This window comes from Podarcis gaigeae (assembly GCF_964106915.1).
Source record: "Podarcis gaigeae genome assembly, chromosome: 3".
In the NCBI taxonomy this organism is placed as follows: Eukaryota; Metazoa; Chordata; class Lepidosauria; order Squamata; family Lacertidae; genus Podarcis; species Podarcis gaigeae.
In genome coordinates this window covers 108,952,776-108,968,542 of record NC_139680.1, presented here as the reverse complement: position 1 = coordinate 108,968,542, position 15,767 = coordinate 108,952,776, and positions in this window count along the sequence as shown.

Here is a 15,767-nt window from a genome sequence, read left to right as displayed (position 1 = left end):
ATTATTTATTATTATTATTATTATTATTATTATTATTATTATGGACGCAGGTGGCGCTGTGGGTTAAACCACAGAGCCTAGGACTTGCCGATCAGAAGGTCGGTGGTTTGAATCCCTGTGACAGGGTGAGCTCCCATTGCTCGGTCCCTGCTCCTGCCAACCTAGCAGTTCGAAAGCACGTCAAAGTGCAAGTAGATAAATAGGTACCACTCCGGTGGGAAGGTAAACGGCATTTCTGTGTGCTGCTCTGGTTCGCCAGAAGCGGCTTAGTTATGCTGGCCACATGACTTGGAAGCTGTATGCCGGCTCCCTCAGCCAATAAAGCGAGATGAGCGCCGCAACCCCAGAGTCGGCCACGACTGGACCTAATGGTCAGGGGTCCCTTTAACTTTACCTATCCACTGGGTATAAGTAAACCTTGCAGCTTCCAATCAATAGAGGGCAGGGTTGAGACTAGGGAAAATATACCTTGTGGTTTCCCACTAAATGCTTAAGCTCCACCTCCTTTGTCCTTCCCCATTGCTCTCTCTTCACTCTCCTCTTGCATGAGGCCACCATGAAATCTCCTCTCACGTTGTAGAACCAAAAGTTACCATTGTGAATATGAAGTAACCAAGTAAAAAAAAAAAATTTTTTTTTACTTTATGAATGAGATGCCTGTGTGTTTTATTTTACCTTTGTAAGCACTACTAATGTCATGTGAATGAAGTAGATGGCGGGTTAGTTGGTGCCTCCCCTTCCCCGTTGAGCGGCAGCAAGAGCCCAGGGGGTTCCAGGCCCTCACCCAGGGTCTGTGTTCCTTTTCCCAGACCAGCACTCTGGACAGCTTACACAAATGAACACACTGATAAATTACAAAAAGCTGAACGCATTGTTGTTGTTGTTTAGTCGTTTAGTCATGTCCGACTCTTCCTGACCCCATGGACCAGAGCACGCCAGGCACTCCTGTCTTCCACTGCCTCATGCAGTTTGGTCAAACTCATGCTGGTAGCTTCGAGAACACTGTCCCAACATCTTGTCCTCTGTCGTCCCCTTCTCCTTGTGCCCTCCATCTTTCCCAACATCAGGGTCTTTTCCAGGGAGTCTTCTCTTCTCATGAGGTGGCCAAAGTATTGGAGCCTCAGCTACAGGATCTGTCCTTCCAGTGAGCACTCAGGGCTGATTTCCTTAAGAATGGATAGGTTTGATCTTCTTGCAGTCCATGGGACTCTCAAGAGTCTCCTCCAACACCGTAATTCAAAAGCATCAATTCTTCGGCGATCAGCCTTCTTTATGGTCCGACTCTCACTTCCATACATCACTACTGGGAAAACCATAGCTTTCACTATATGGACCTTTGTTGGCAAGGTGATGTCTCTGCTTTTTAAGATGCTGTCTAGGTTTGTCATGGCTTTTCTCCCAAGGAGCAGGCGTCTTTTAATTTTGTGACTGCTGTTACACTGAACGCATATAAAAGAATAATTAAACTCTAATAGAATTAACAATATGAAAACATATCTATTAAAATACGGATGATCGAAACAGCACAGCACTGTTTGCATTTGATAGATTATAGATTGCATTTTTTCACTCATACTCTGTTGATGCCTGAGTATATTCGCCTTGTTTTTACACTGGCTGGAGGCTCTTTGTTTTGTAGATGCGTCTCCATAGCTGTATTGGAAGCATCTATTTATTTTTGACAATTGCCAGCGCTAGGAGGAATATCTGTTTTGTCCTATGGGCTGTATGTCAGCCATGGCTCTGTTCCAGATCTAGCTGTGTGCAGTTCGTCATGAGCAGATGCTACCAGCCCCCGAAGGGGACCCACATCCCTAACCATATCAGAAGATTTATCCAATTGCTCCATTGGGGCCTGGAATGAGCATTGTGTTGTGGATGCCAGTGCATATCCAAATGTCGAGAGTTAGACATTGTGTGCTTGGAGAAACCTGTTTCCACATTCAGAACACCAGCACCAGATTCAAGTAGCTTTTGCAGCTATCATGACCTGAATTCCACCAGACGTGCATTCTCTGTGTGTGTGTGTGTGTGTGTGTGTGTGTGTGAAAATATATAATGCCTGATGATAGTTATTCTGTTATAATATTTTTCTTGGCATTATTATGCATCATTACCTGTTTCATCATCTTTGATTATCGTTGAGGGTGGGAGCAGTTCCTGACTGCACATGAAAGCACATTCAGCTTGCTCTGTTTCAAATCAGTAGGAGATTATATGCTTCCGAGATGGCTTTTCGGGGCTAAAAGACCTGTAGGGGATTAAATAGCCATTTAGATTTTTACATTATTATAATTACATTCCTTTTTGTACAGCAACATACTTTAAAATCATTTACACTGGCCCTACCTAACCGAAACCTTTATTATGGTGCATCAGCCAAATTATGTCTGTTAAGTTAAGCAAGGACTGAAGGAAACACTTTTGCTTTGCAAAAGGGCAAAACACAGAAGTGGAGGTTGGTGCCCATTGGGAGTAATAGGGCAGAATGCAGGGAGAGCAACAGTAGGTGGAGGCAGAGGCAACAGTGGGTGGAGCTGGAACCAATGATAGGCAGAGCTCACTAATTCCGGCTTTGTGTCTGTTATATGTTCAGTGGTCTTTGTTTGCCTGAGCTTGAGTCTGGACTGAGGATTCTGAGCTCCTGTGTTCTGATTCGATACATGTTGTCCAATCCCAGAACATTTCAGGATTTTGGCCTCTATCATTGGCCCTTGAACTCTGAGTCATGATTCACAGTTTTGAAGTGTAGACAGCCAATCATGTTGGGAGTGGGAGTGGCCCAGCCTTTCAGAAATGTATATAAGTAGTTTCTTTGCCTCTTGTTTCCCAGTTCTGTAGTTCAATAAAGGTTCAAAACACAGGTTACTGTGGAAGGTAGGAGTTCCCTGCATGGGTGAGCTAGCCCCAGTGCTGGATTTACGTACAGTGGTACCTCAGGTTACAGACACTTCAGGTTACAGACGCTTCAGGTTACAGACTCCGCTAACCCAGAATACTACCTCAGGTTAAGAACTTTGCTGCAGGATGAGAACAGAAATCACGCGGCGGCAGCAGGAGGTCCCATTAGCTAAAGTGGTACCTCAGGTTAAGAACAGTTTCAGCTTAAGAACGGACCTCCAGAACAAATTAAGTTCTTAACCCGAGGTACCACTGTACAAGGTAAACAAGCTATAGCTTAGGGCCCCACTCTCTTGGGGCCGCCCAAAAAATTTCACTATTAATAGACTTCTTCTTAATTGTATTTCAGTTCAACAACTACTTTGATAAAATACATATTTTGTTATGTGCAAATGGTTTTTAGATCTCTATTAGGTCCATAAATTACCATATAACAAATATTCAACACAAAAAACAGTGACAAATTGTTGTCAACAAAGGACAGCTGGACATATAAAGGGCCCCATTACCTTCAGTAGCTTAGGGCCTCATCAAACCTAAATCCGGCCCTGGCTTGCCCCGCCCCCCGCCCCCCGCCCCCCACTCAAGTAGTCTTACAGTTCAGTTCTTATGAGAGCATCACTTTTCCATAAACATACACCTGCCTACGCTGGGACAAAGGAATCATTAAGCATTATGCTGCTTCACGAGCTATGAGCGCTATACAAACATGCGGGACTTCCTCCTGCTTGGTATTCTCCTGTGGTTCCCAGGCTTTATTTACCATTGTGCGCTCAGTTCTAATTGGATGCCATGTGCTCTGATATGTGCTACCGTGGCTTGTGAAACATCTGCCGCTGCCTTATATATGTATTTGCAGTGGTGACACACACACACAATACTGGAAGGAGATGGGTAGAGCGCCGATTAATTGGCTGCCCCTCTTCTCCCAAGAGACTTTGCTTTTCTGCAATGTACTAGACACAAGCTAGCCATTTTTCTCGGTTTCCTGTGAGAGAGAACTGTTTGCAGACAACATGAGGCATAATAAGTGGCAAGGTTAAGTGCACTGCTGCCAAGCTGGCCTCTCATCGTAAGCATGCTTTGAGTAAGCCCCATTGATTTCAAAGGGCACAGTCCAGCAATAATGAATTCTAGGTGAGTTGCAAAGGAATCTCATTCCATTTCTTTTCTCAGGACTTATTTTTGCTGATTTGAGTTGTGCTCACTGGAAAAAACACATGCTTGGTTGAGACAGTCAATGAAAATCTGGGTAGGTCTGTGTTGAACAACTTGCATGGTTACAATTGGTCTCATTGACAAAGACTTCCTTTGACTTCCTTCTCCTACTTATGTATTGACAACTACTGCCATGCTGGTTCTTTTTTTCAGCCTGTGGGCTGCATGGTTAGGTAGGCAACCCTCCAGAAACCACATGCCAGTGGTGGGCAGGGCCAGGTGCAAAAGTGGGTGGAGCAACTAAAGCTTTGTGCAGTGAGTAGCCTACATTCCAGCCAAGCAAAAGTCAGTGATTGCTAAGAACATAAGAACAACCCTGCTGGATAATGTTATGCTTCCTCTGCTGCCACTGTGAACATTTACATTGACAGCTACTAGGACCCGGTTTCTGGCAGGGCCTGATTTCAAAGCTGCCACTCTTGAGAGATCCAGTTAGTTTAGTCTTTGGGCAGTCTGAGGCACTTTGAGGAACTCAACCAAACATGTGAATTTTCCCTGAACAAAATAAAAAAAAATTCCTTCCACCTTAGAGACCAACTAAGTTTGTTAATTGGTATGAGCTTTCATGTGCATGCACACTTCTTCAGATAGAACATGAAAGTTCATACCAATAACAAACTTAGTTGGTCTCTAAGGTGCTACTGGAAGGAATTTTTTTATTTTGTTTCAACTACGGCAGACCAACACGGCTACCTACCTTTCCCTGAACAGTTTTTGCATGGTGCTTTTTATGTGTGTCTGGTTTCTTTTAAAGATTGCAATGGTTGTGTTGTGTTGTGTTTATGATAGAATGTGTAGTTTGGGGAAAACTTTGGACCTCCACTTGTTGCTGAACTGCCCCAGCAAGCATGGCCAGTGAACAGGGATGGTGGGAGTTGTAGTTCAGCAACAGCTGGAGGACCAAAATTTCCTTATCCATTTTCTAAAGAAAGGCAGAGTGTAAATTGAATACATAAACAACAGCTCTCAAAAACATGGTGGAGCAAGATAAGCATTTTGCACTGATCATGCACACAAACACACAGAGAGACATTTATTTTATTGGGGTGGGGTGGGTTATTATTGTTATATGGAAGTTTCAATGAAGCGTTTTGAAGCAGGATAAATGTAACATTCAATAACACGACAAGGAAAGGCAACTGATAAAGACCAAGATGCCAATAAGCATAAAACATCTCAATAGCTGCACAAGGAGCCATTTTTGCTGCTTTTGTGAAGAAAAATAGCCTAAGTGTTTTTCTCCTTCCGCTTTCATCCTGAGATAAATAAAACCCAATGATTTCTAAAGAGATGCCTCCATTAGATAAAGTCGTCATATTACTCAGTAGCTGTAAGGGGGAAGCCACTATTATGAGAAAGTATGAGTTTAAAATTCTATCCTGTTGGTAAAATTTACTGCCTCAAACAAGTGGCTACCCCCTTGGTACTGCAATTTAAGTCTTAACGTGGCTCTAGAAATAAGTATATGCTACATCTTGCATGTTCCTTAGCATCCATTACCTCTTTGCTCTTACAAGACTCTTTTTTTATAGAACACTATATTTTTTTTATTTGACAGACCACAACGAGTAAAAAAAATTGTCTGTTCTTTATCCCTCAAACCTCAAACATCATAATATATCAGGCAAAAGTATGAATTGTTTTATTTATGTGCAATATCTCCAAAGCACTTTTTTAAAAAAAGTAAAATACTTAAAGCGGTCTAAAACCATTAAGATGTTCTCCTCTGTGGCCAATTCCCATGTTCCTTTTTGGGCAAATAATGTCACGCCAGGCCTTTTCATAGCAAAGGACTGAACAGCTTTATTCTAGTTTGGTTTGGCTGGCACTCAACTGTAGGTCAATTGCATCCCATTTCGTGCAGATCTTTTGAAAGAACACATTTAAAATCTATGCATTTTGTATATGCATTTTGTATATGAGATCCCAGAGCAGGCTACAACAACCATTAAGATGTTCTCCTCTGTGGCCAATTCCCATGTTCCTTTTTGGGCAAATAATGTCACGCCAGGCCTTTTCATAGCAAAGGACTGAACAGCTTTATTCTAGTTTGGTTTGGCTGGCACTCAACTGTAGGTCAATTGCATCCCATTTCGTGCAGATCTTTTGAAAGAACACATTTAAAATCTATGCATTTTGTATATGCATTTTGTATATGAGATCCCAGAGCAGGCTACAACAATTTAAAAACACATTAAGGAGGGGATTCCACAACTTTGAATATATTGAAAGTGCACTCTGCCAATCTTAACACCTGAGAGGGTCTCCTACAGGGAAGGAGTTGGTCTCTCAGAGCTAAGTTGTAGCTTCCTGGTGCATTTTCTCAGCGACAGTTCTACTACATTCCCTTTTATATCTTTTCAATGACCGTGTCAAAGATTCACTTTTTGTGTGTGCCAATATTGTCAGTGGAAAGGCCTTAAGATATGAGGCTGTAAGTAGCAAATATGATATACAGTAAACGGACTCTGGGCTTTTCAGCAGTAGTAATACTTAGCCTCTGAAATGGAGTAATTAGAATGTTAATTAGTTCACTTTTGTGAAGTGCTCTAAAGGCATGTAAGTCCTGATGTTGCCATTACTTGAATTTTATTTTTAGCCTTTGTCACCTTTAGGGGTGTTTTCCTTTTCTTAAGAAGCAAGTGGCAAAGTAGGATGTGTGAGGATCCTGAGAGACCTTCAGAGCCACAGAGAAAGATTCCAAACATGGGAGAGGTTTTTGTGGAGAGAGACATACATTGAGGGCAGTGCTGGAATTATGTGTAAGCTAAACAAGCTATAGCTTAAGGCCCCTCTCTTGGGGGGCCCCCCAAAATTTTTAAAGAAAAAAATCCTGGATGTACATTTCCAAAATATAAGATATAGTATATGTATTATTTATGAATGTGACATATTCCTAGAAATACCGTCTTTTACACTCACTAAGTGTAACAGGGTACAAATGTCTGCTGTCCCAATGAACAGTGTCGACTACTGTGGTGATATTGATATTATATTTAAAAAATGCATTGTTTTAACTACAATTGCATTGTACAGGTTATAACACTTAATTTCATATTACTAAAGCTATTTATAATTATTAGTAATTTGAATCATATATCACCTATTATTTTTTCATGTTATAGCAAGTTTCTAGAGGCTAGATTATGAGTCTTTGTAAATTGTGTTTCTAAAGGAACTTTTGTTATTGCCAAATGCCAATGTGTTTGCATTATTAAGTTTGTTATGAATAAAAAAATCATTTTAAGTTAGAGATTAATAGTTATTTCACTATTAATGTACTTCTTCTTAATTGTATTTCACTATTAATATACTTCTTAATTGTATTTCAGTTCAAACATTACTTTGATAAAATACATATTTCGTTATGTGCAAATGGCTTTAGATACCTATTAGGTCCATAAATTACCATATAGCATATATTCAACACAAAAAACAGCGACAATTTGTTGTTGACAAAGGGTAGCTGGATATATAAAGGGCCCCATTACCTTCTGTGGTTTAGGGCCTCATCAAACCTAAAACCGGCCCTGATTGAGGGTCTTGTGTTATCCATCAGGCATCCAGATAGAAAATAGGACACATCACATCATATCAACACATCAGCCTCTACTGTAAGATACTGTGGTTTTAGATTGCAGTGAAGTCCCACCAGAGGGCAGATCCATTATTTTGCCATCAGTGTGGTGGTGCCGGCTCACATGAACAGGGTCAGAAAGTGCCAGGGTGTGGAATCATCCCAGATGTAAAACCAGAATAAGAACATAAGACGAGCCTGCTGGATCCAACCAATGGATCCAACCAATGGCCCTTCTAATAGAGCGTTCTCTTCTCACAGTGACCAACCAGATGCCTGTGGGAAGCCTACAAGGCAAACATGAGCACAACTGCATTCAGCCCACCTGTGATTCCCATCAACTGGTATTCAGCATCATTTTGCCTCTGACCGTAGAGGCAGAACATAGTCATTGTGGCTCATAGCTGCTGATAGCCTTCTCCTCCAGGGATTTGCTTAATCCTCTTTTGAAACCATCCAGGTTTTGGGCAGAAGGCGGGCTGCAGCAGAACAGAAACACTGTTGCATGCATCAAATATGGAGCAGAATGGAAAGCAATGCCGTATTATATTCCCCAATAACCAAAAGATAAAGTGGATATAATCCATGGATATGGTCTGTAGGAATTGTCCGGTCCTTTGGGCTCTTTCTTCTGCATGCTTTTTCATTGATGCCTCTAATATATTATACCTCCAGAGAGAATTTGTGTTGTTAGATGTAAACACACACAAACATAAATTTGTTTTTTTCAACGCACAGAGATTTATAGCTCTCCACTTTCACAAAAGAGTAATTTTTATCTCAACCATATTCGAGTCATTAAAATTAAAACAACACATGGCCAGATTTACAACTGTGTACCTTTTTTTATTGGGAAGCGTTAATCTGATTGGTTTTACAATATGGCGCTACTCATTCTGTAGCATGCCCCCAAAGTTTATTAAAGCCCAGGGCAGCCTGCCTTTCTGCCTGTTCCAAAATGCAGTGAGGTTGAAGCATTTGATGTGCTTTTCCACCAAGGGTTCTCCTTGCCAGAATGTCATAATTGCCTGCAACCAGTTTCAATTAATTATGTGGCATTTCCTTTCAATGAATGAACTGCTTCAATGAACGCTCAAGCTGGATGTGTCTGTTTGAAATCCATGAGCCTACATTTATGATAAGATAATGAATGCACTCTTGTCAAGCGCAACCATATTGAAAAAGGCTGTGGGCAAAAGTACAGTATAATAAATTTTGCTAAGTGGAGACTGTATATGTTTTAAAGATGGGTCATTTTCTCAGTGGCTGGAAGAGAATGACATAGGCCAGTGGCAGTTTCCAGATCAGTTAGGTATTATTAAATGGGGGACTAGTGGAACCAGGAAAGACTCCAAGGATTGCTTGGTTCCCATTCCTTTGGGACAACCCTGGGTTCAAACAGAGAAATAAACCATGTCAGATGCATTGCTCACAGTGCTGATGATGTGGCTTCTGTTAAGCACCCTGAAGCTCATCAGAAGTCCAGCATGGGCTGCATATCCTGCAGGAATCAGGTGCATTGACATATCCCATAGAACACCAGAAGTTGAAGCCAATGCATGGTCAGAATGATCATATGTAATTCCTCTTGAAGAAGCAACTAGCAAAGCCCATTCTGCATAGGGAGGAAAGGTGGATCAAGAAGAAAAAGGGAGAATTTGGGGGAAGAGCAAGCTGGTGGGTTCCTCCCCTTCCTCATTGGGTGAACCACCCATGCAAGCCATCCCCAAAACCTTCCTTGGGGAAAACAATCCCAAGTCTTCTTCCCAGGGGAGCTGGGATATGGCAAACACAGATGCACACACAATGGTGGGAGTGGCAGTCTCCAAGGATGGACCATCCAAACTGGTCCCTAACCCTCTTGAGCTGAAGCACAAGTTGTCTATGGTGCTCTATCTGCGATGGCCTAACGTGTCTTACATGTAAGTCACAAGATGCTGTAGTCACCAAGAGCACATGCATATTTGAATACTTCTTGAGAGTCCCATGGACTGCAAGAAGATCAAACCTATCCATTCTTAAGGAAATCAGCCCTGAGTGCTCACTGGAAGGACAGATTGTGAATCTGAGGCTCCAATACTTTGGCCACCTCATGAGAAGAGAAGACTCCCTGGAAAAGACCCTGATGTTGGGAAAGGACAAGGAGAAGGGACGACAGAGGAAGAGATGGTTGGACAGTGTTCTCAAAGTTACTAACATGAGTTTGACCAAACTGTGGGAGGCAGTGGAAGACAGGAGTGCCTGGCGTGCTCTGGTCCATGGGGTCACGAAGAGTCGGACACGACTAAACGACTAAACAACAGCAACAGCCATGATGGCCACTGTCTGAAGCAGTATGCCTCTGAATGCCAGCTGTTGGAAACTGCAGGTGGGGTGAGTGCTGTTGTGTTTGGGTTCTGCATGCAGGCTTCCCATGGGTATCCAGTTGGCCGATGCTGGACTAAATGGGTATTTGACCTGATCTAGCAGGGCTCCTCCTGTGTGCTTATTTTTTGTTACTCCTCTCTCACACTACACCCCCATGCAGCACAACTTTCACTATTCCAGAGAGCCCTCTGATCCTTGAAGCTTTTCAAGGAGCAAAGGGAAGAAGAGATCCATTGTGCAAGTTTGATACCCACTCACGCACTGCTAGATACAATGCAATACCTGCTAGGATGGATGATGCACTGTGTTTGACTTACCCCGATCTTCACCTTTATAGACCTTATCAATGTAAACTCATTCCATCTCTGATCTACTCTGTCAATCTGCAGATCTTTTCCTATGTCTCTCTGGCTTGCAGCTGTCTGATTCATTTATCACTATGGAGAAAGATTCTATCAGGCCTACAGTTTCCCCCCAGAGCAAGGGTCAACAAATCGCTTGTTAGAATTGCCTGTGCAGACACAGTGTCTTAAATGGACGAGGCTTGAGAGAAAGGTCAAAAGCAAATCTTAATTGTTCCTATGACTCAATCTTTAGCCTCAGTGACATCTGCTAGAGCTTTTGTGCCTTAGCTGCACAGGAATTAAAAACCAAACTGCCTTTCTACAATAGATTCAGGACCAAGAGAAGCCCTTTGGACATCCTCCAGGCTTCTTCTCTTTGATTTCACAATAACTGGCTCGAAAGGGAAACAAGCAACATACCATGATTCAGACACTTTCTCCATCACAGGTCCACAGGCATCTAGATAGAATTCCAGCTCAGCCACCATTGCATAATAAATCCATCTTGGCCCTCCCCGGCCAAAGCCGGGCTCAGGGTGGCTAACACCAATAAAATTACAATAAAACATAATGGGGGGGGGCACCAGTTTATTAAAATATGGGTTAAAATACAATTTAAAATGCAGCCTCATTTTAATAGTAGCCCATAGATCAAAACCATAAGGGGAGGGAAACATAAGGGTCAGACTGAGTCCAAACCAAAGGCCAGGTGGAACAGCTCTGTCTTGCAGGCCCTGCGGAAAGATGTCAAGTCCCACAGAGCCCTAGTCTCTTGTGACAGAGCGTTCCACCAAGTCGGGGCCAGTACTGAAAAGGCCCCGGCCCTAGTTGAGACCAAGCCACTGGTGGCTACTGTTAGAATTCCTGATCCATGATTGCAGTCATGGGGTTTTTTGGTCTTTCACATGACGGTATATGTTTTGACTCCACAGAGTGGGAAGTGACGGAAACAGAATGTTTGTGTTACTGTGTTCCGTGAAGTGGGACTATTGTCCTTTGTTCTTTGCTCTTTGCTCTCTGATACTAGAGAGAGAGAGGGAGCCATGTTGCAGTGCTCCATATGTGTTTATATGTAAATAAAGTAGATTAGCCAAAATGCTGAGTTTCTGAGCTCTGTTTCGCAACTGCGCAAACTCTGCAGATCCCTAAGTGTGCCGATGTCCGTTGGCATCGGTTGCTGTGATGTTCGGGATGAAGAAAGCTTTTGAAGCTCCCAAACGATTGACCAGGAGGGAGGGAACATGCCAGTCGGGCATGTGTCTCTACCAGGGTCCTACTCGAGTGTAGGCTGAGCTCCTGACAGCTGCTAGCCATGCTGGCTCTGCTCAGCCTCCACAGTTCAAGTCTGTTAGTCTTCCGAATATCAGCTGCCAGAAGCCACAAGAGGGGAGAATGCTCTTGGTCCCGATTCTTGCTTGAGGTTTTCCCATGGGCATCTGGAAGACCTGCTCCCTGCCTTGTAGGCCTTTTCCCACCTGGCCTGGGAGGGCAGGGCCCTGACCGACTCCAGCTACAAAAGCTGAGGCTGCTGAAGACTCAGGTCATTGAGCCTCAGCTTCCACAGCTGCTGCCTGCCATGAACTACCATTGGCAGAATTGGCAGCAACAGCAGCTGATACGTTCGATGCTTAGGATAGTATTTTAATCTCTTGCTAATTGTGCTGTTTTAAATGTGCATTTTATATTTGACTTCCTTCAGTAATAAGTTTCTTTCGAAATGTCCAAGATAATTTTTTTTTGTTAACTTTGCATTGTTAAATGTGCATTCTGTAGTTGACCTCCTTTGTAATGTTTCATTTTGCAATCTTTAAGAAAGTATTTTAATTTCCTGCTAATTATGTTGCTTTGAATGTAGACTTCCTTCCTTCCTTCTGTAATATTTTATCCTGAATTGTTTTATTTGATGTTTGGATGTAGGCTGGAAGCAGTATAGAAATGAAATGATAATAAAAATAATAATCTGGTTAGCCACTGTGTGAATACGATGCTGGATTAGATTGGCCAGTGGCCGGATCCAGCAGGCTCTTTTTACATTCTTAAGGGTTGAGAATAATGACCACCTTTAATGGACAGTGAAAGAGGAGAGGTGGATAGCTCTAGTTCTGGTCAACGGGCCATTTTCACATCAACCTATGAATACATTTATACAATAGAAACCATTTAAAATATTAAAATCAGAGTCATCCTATATTGCCTCATTCGCTTCTCCTGTCTTGTTGAAGTATAATGTATTTGCCAAGGTCCTGTGCATTAGCTTTGGGAATAATTAAAAAATGACGACTACACTACCCATTTTAAATATAAATTAATAAATTTCTATGAAAGGCTATTAATGTTTTGTAATGTTCCAGACAGTACTTTCCCCAATACCAGTAGGCATGTATCTAGAATTAACGTTAAAAAGACTGTAGCTGCCATTTCATATTAAACCACCCTGTGTAACGCTATGTTCCACCACAAGCAACTTTTAAGTAATTTGGTTTCATGTGCTCCCGAGAGCTCTTTTAAACCCTGGCCATTGTACAAATATGCACTTCCAGAAAACAAGTCATCCCAACATCCACAATAACCACGATCCCTTCACGTGATCCTTGCATAGGATACATTCGATTTACTAAGTTCAAACAAGACAAAATGATTCAGACCCTATTAAGGACCACTTGCTTCTTTAAATATTGGTTAAAAGTCATGTGTGTATGCAGGGGGGTGGGTTGGATTGGGGACAGGGTACTTGGGGTTGTAGGAGGTAACCTCTGTAGCTATACTTTTTCCCTGATGGGGCAAATAATGTGTAATTTATTGGGGGAATAGTACATGGAAAGGGCTTTTAAAAATCCTCTGTAGATCCATGGGCATGATCCAGACTGTGTGGTGGGGGATGTATGTGTCTGTGTTTACCAAAATTGAAAGAGATAGTATCGCAGAGATGCATCAGATTGACTACCTTAACCTTCAGTTTTTTCTGTCATTGGAAATGGGAATCTGAAGGGCCTGCAGATGTCATTGGACTCCAACTCCCATCAGCCCCATCCAACATGGTCAATGGTCAGGCATTATGGAAGTTGGATTTCAACAGTAGCTGGATGGCCACAGGCTTCACATCCCTGGTGTTTAATATCAACTGAGGAACATTAATTGCTGGGAAGAAATAGAAGAGCACAGCAGCTGATAAGATCAAATCCAGGTGTTTTTCCAAACTCCATTAAAAAGTGAATGAAATTGAAAATGAATGGTTTACATTGATTTACACATGATTTTGTAAGTGTCTAATTTATTAATCAGTAGCTGCTCTTTAAATGTGTGTAAATCAAATTTGCATAATGTATGTAAGCAATTTAATCTTTCAATTAGCTAATTAATGTAAATGTTAATAGAAACCGAGCATTAACACTCAGTTGCTCAAATGCTATCCGTTAAAAAAAAAAAAAAGGACAAGCTTTCTCAAGCAGTCCTCATAGTTTTTTATTTGTACTCTCTTAAAATTTGGGTTGGCAAACATCACACATCCTGAATAAGCGATACAATTTTAGCCGCATATATTTATATTCCAGTAAATGTTATATTCAGTGTCATGTCTGTAAATAGAGCACAAAGAACGCAGGAGTTTTGAAGAGCAGAGTTAGCTGAGTCATATCAGAGGTCCAGGTATGAATATGAACTAATGTCACTATTTTAAATTATAAACAAAGGGAAGAAACTAATTGCTTGTGGTTTAACATAGATGAAGATTGGCTGCTGTTTGTGATTGGTGGAAAAGATTTCTTTTTCCAAGCTAGGGAATAGGAATGGGATATAATAGGACACTGCATATGTAAGGAAATATCCTCTGGGTAAATATAACAGTTGCTTCATTATTTCAATCAGAGTGGGGCATCTGCAACCCATGGGCCTAATTAGGCATGCTAAGTCCACCCATTTGGCCCAGAAGGCCCCAAGTCATATTATCTATATGACATTAGGTTTGGGACTGGTAAAGATTTGGTTCAGTCAAGGTTTGCAAGCACTGTCCTATGCAAAATGCTGTTCCCAGATCTCAACAAGACCCAACAACCAGCTGATTACCGAGTCTTGTGAAGCCCCTTACAGTGCACTCTCCATGACTGTTGGATCTTGCAGAGCGCTTTGCAAGAAGACCTAGTTTGACAAGCGGGGCAGGACCTTCCACCTGTCAATCACTTGATGTCACAATGGTGTCAACTGCCCGCACATGCCTTACAGAGTACCCCTTGCAAAGTGCTTCATAAGGAGCTCTTGGAGGCTTTCCAAGACATGTAGCTCAGCTGATGAGTTTTACGAACCTCTGTGTGTGGAGTATTTTTCATGGGGTTTTGAATGACCTGCAGATGTTGTTGTTTAGTCGTTTAGTAGTGTCTGACTCTTTGTGACCCCATGGACCAGAGCACGCCAGGCACTCCTGTCTTCCACTGCCTCCCGCAGTTTGGTCAAACTCATGCTGGTAGCTTCGAGGACACTGTCCAACCATCTCGTCCTCTGTCATCCCCTTCTCCTTGTGCCCTCCATCTTTCCCAACATCAGGGTCTTTTCCAGGGAGTCTTCTCTTCTCATGAGGTGGCCAAAGTATTGGAGCCTCAGCTTCAGGATCTGTCCTTCCAGTGAGCACTCAGGGCTGATTTCCTTAAGAATGGATAGGTTTGATCTTCTTGCAGTCCATGGGACTCTCAAGAGTCTCCTCCAGCACCATAATTCAAAAGCATCAATTCTTCGGCGATCAGCCTTCCAAGACCTGTAGCTCAGCTGATGAGTTTTACGAACCTCTGTGTGGAATACTTTTCATAGGGCTTTGAATGACCTGCAGATACCACACACACAACCTCAGCTGAGCCAGATCTTTACCTGCCCCATATCATAGATGGGCACGACGTGCTCAGATTGGCCTAGTGGACCATATGTGGAGGCCTGACACACCTAATTAGGCCCACAGACCAGAGACCCCTATCCCTGATGCACAACAACCCATGTTTCTTGCACAGAGTCGATTCCAAAGATATGCAAAGAGATGTTCTGCAGGAAAAAAAAGCTACCTGTGGAAAATATCTAGTCCTATGAGCAGTGATGTCAAAGCCACAGGCTCATGTAAAAGCATAGCTACTCTTTCATAAAAGGAAAACAACAGCAACAGTTTTTTAGTAGCGACTGTGGTACGGAGGGCATAATCATCAGTGTGGGTGATAGAGGACCAAGGTGAGCAGAGAAAAAAAGCCAGGAACTGCAGTTGTGTGTTCATCCCATGGAGTTGTGTTCAGTAAATCAGCTTTTTTTTACTTCTGCAACCATTCCCATGCAACGATTCCAACGTCTGGATGAGCTCCAACACCTTCTCAGATGTTTTTGGGATCTCA